Source organism: Syngnathus leptorhynchus, chromosome 2 (assembly GCF_054491065.1).
Source record: "Syngnathus leptorhynchus isolate UIUO chromosome 2, UIUO_Slep, whole genome shotgun sequence".
Taxonomy (NCBI): domain Eukaryota; kingdom Metazoa; phylum Chordata; class Actinopteri; order Syngnathiformes; family Syngnathidae; genus Syngnathus; species Syngnathus leptorhynchus.
Genome location: NC_141196.1, coordinates 23,186,188 through 23,189,759, shown reverse-complemented (window position 1 = coordinate 23,189,759; position 3,572 = coordinate 23,186,188).

The following is a 3,572-nucleotide window of genomic DNA, read 5'->3' as shown; positions in this document are numbered from 1 at the left end:
CTGTGATGCATGTGAGGCTACTGGATGTTTACTTAAAGAAGGTGAAGCGGGTTTAGAGTGATAGAGTGATTCATGATTGAATTCATACTATAAAATGAGAGTTGAGCTCATTCAGTAGTGGTTGTCATCAATGGATAATAATCATCCATCCATCTTCTTCCGCTTATCCGGGGTCGGATCGCGGGGGCAGCAGCTTTAGGAGGGACTCCCAGACATCCCTCTCCCGAGCCACTTCATCCAGCTCATCCCAGGGGATCCCAAGGCGTTCCCAGGCCAGCCGAGAGACATAGTCTCTCCAGCGCGTCCTGGGTCGTCCCCGGGGTCTCCTACCGGTGGGACATGCCCGGAACACCTCCCCAGGGAGGCGTCCAGGAGGCATCCTGATGAGATGCCCGAGCCACCTCATCTGGCTCCTCTCAACGTGGAGGAGCAGCGGCTCTACTCCGAGTCTCTCCCGGATGACCGAGCTTCTCACCTTATCTCTAAGGGGGAGCCCAGACACCTTGCGGAGGAAACTCATTTCGGCCGCTTGTATCCTGGATCTCGTTCTTTCGGTCACGACCCATAGCCCGTGACCATAGATGCGGGTAGGAGCAAAGATCAACCAGTAAATTGAGAGCTTTGCCTTTTGGCTCAGCTCTCTCTTCACCACGACGGACCGGTACAGAGAGAGCTGGAGATCACAGCCTGAAGAAGCCAACAGCACCACGTCATCTGCAAAAAGCAGAGACGCGGTGCAGAGGTCTCCAAACTGGCCCCCCTCAACGCCTCAGCTGCGCCTAGAAATTCTGTCCATAAAAATTATGAACAGAATCGGTGACAAAAGGCAGCCTTGGCGGAGTCCAACCCTCACTGGGAATGAATCTGACTTACTGCCGGAAATGCGGACCAAACTCTGGCATCGGTAATACAGGGACCGAACCGCCCTTATCAGTTGGCTCGGCACCCCATACTCCCGAAGCACCCTACACAGAACCTCCCGAGGTACACAGTCGAACGCCTTCCCCATGTCCACAAAACACATGAACTCCCATGCACCCTGGAGGATCCTGCCGAGGGTGTAGAGCTGGTCCACTGTTCCACGGCCAGGACGAAGGCCACACTGCTCCTTGTGAATCCGATGTTCGACCTCCCGACGGACCCTCCTCTCCAGCACCCCTGAATAGACCTTACCAGGGAGGCTGAGGCGTGTGATTCCCCTGCAATTGGAACACACCCTCCGGTCCCCCTTCGTTCAAGAGGGGAACCACCACTCCAGTCTGCCAATCCAGAGGCACCGTCCCCGACATCCACGCATTGTTGTAGAGGCGTGTCAGCCATGACAGCCCCACAACATCCAGAGTCTTTAAGAACTCCAGGCGGGTCTCATCCACTCCGGGGCCTTGCCACCGAGGGTTTTTTTAACTACCTCAGTGACTTCGACCCCAGAGATTGGAGAGTCCACCTCAGAGTCTCCAGGCCCTGCTTCCACAATGGAAGGCGTGTCGGTGGAATTGTGGAGGTCTTCGAAGTATACTCCCCACCAACTCACGACGTCCCGAGTCGAGGTCAGCAGCACGCCATCTCCACTGTAAACAGTGTTGACTGTGCACTGCTTCCCCCTCCTGAGACGCCGGATGGTGGACCAGAATTTCCTCGAAGCCGTCCGGAAGCCATTCTCCATGGCCTCGCCAAACTCCTCCCACGCACGGGTTTTGGCCTCAGCAACCGCCAAAGCCGCATTCCGCTTGGCCATCCGGTACCTGTCAGCTGTCTCCGGAGTCCCGCAGGCCAAAACGGCCCAATAGGACTCCTTCTTCAGCTTGACGGCATCCCTTACCGCCGGTGTCCACCAGCAGGTTTGGGGATTGCCGCCACGACAGGCACCAATGACCTTACGGTCACAGCTCTGGTCGGCTGCCTCAACAGTGGAGGCACGGAACATGGTCCACTCGGACTCAATGTGTCACAGTCACATGTCGTTGTGTCCTTGGGCAAGACACTTCACACAACCTGCCTCCAGGTCGCCATTGTAAATAAGAAAATGTTCTCAATTGGCTTACCTGGTAAAACATTGAATTAAATGTTCCAACAATAAATAAAGTAAATGTTACAGCCAAGCCCACAAAAAGTATGTGTGGTATATGAACCAAATTGTGCTATTGCACATGACTGTGTGAGGGATGACACCTTAGCCAAACATGCTGCTGGCTGGATTCGACTCTACAACACTCAATTGGTTGCTATGGCAACTGAGCTCTATCAATATTGAGACGTGCAGAGACCTCTGAAAGTGTCCTCTCAATTGAGAAACCTGAGATAAGCAGCTTTGGCTGCATGTAACCCTCTCTGTGGAAACTAATAAATATAAAGATGACTTGGTGTCCGGATGAATTAATAATTTTAGTAACAAATGGATGCAAACCGTCTCATTTTGAGTCTGAAAATAATGTCTTAGATTAGGGGCCACCAACTTCGGGCCTCAAAACATTCACAATGTTTTAGATGTATCCCTCATCAAACACACCACGTTTACCATTTTATTCAGATAAAGATTCAGGTTCAAACACCTCTTTGTATGTACCACTGTGAATATTAAAACCAGGAAGCACCTGGACCTCGAGCTTTCGTTCTTAAAAGAAAACATAAGCTCAAAGCAGTCTGTGTTGTTAAACCACCCCAACAGGCCCTGTAGCACATGGTGAGGCACGGCTTGGGTGGTGAGTGCAGCATAGAAGGGACACAAATGAGTGGTGGCTGGTTGGCCTGGTATTAAACATACAGAGGAGACAATATAGCTAAAGAAAATTACGTATAAAAAAATCTTATTATCTCTAGATATTTTGCATCTGTGCATCATTTTGCTAAAGAAAATGACCGCTAAAAAATTCTCTAGATATTTTGCATATGTACTACCAAAATAAACATTTAAAGCATTGTTGCAGAATTGCAAAGGCATTTATATTTGGTCAGAATAGGCAGCACCAGTAACTCCAACTGGAATTGATGAAGGAATCATGTTTTGGTTGAACAAGTTTAATGCAAGTCATTTTACTCCAACATGAATCATGTATAATGCAGGCCCTCATTTGAAGAGCTTCTCTGTTAGAGTGAGAGTGGAAAATGAAAATCAAGACTAGCAACATGCACACGTATGCTTTTCGACACAAACAAAAGATTTTTAAAAAATATATGAGTGAAATGATTCTGGAGAATATTATGAGGTAGTGAATTTCCTGATCTGTCATGAGCTAATGGGTGAGGTGAAGGGCCAACTTTGTGCCCACTGCCTTTTTCACTAAATAGCTGAAAATAATGCACCATTCTGCTTAACCCGTTTATTTTGCCTGAAATGAACTCATTCCAAAAATGACTTTGACAAACATCACAGCAAGATATCTACATTTGATAATTAACGTGCTCCCCTGCAACTCCTCCCTTTCACTTTAATGCATCCATATGTGGGTGGAGAACGTGTGCCATTTATTGAATTAAGGCGTGCCATAGCGCGGCTACACAATAATTATCCAATCAAACGGAAGATGATGGGCATGACGGGGCGGGATTAAAGTGAAAACCCTGACGCTCATTGG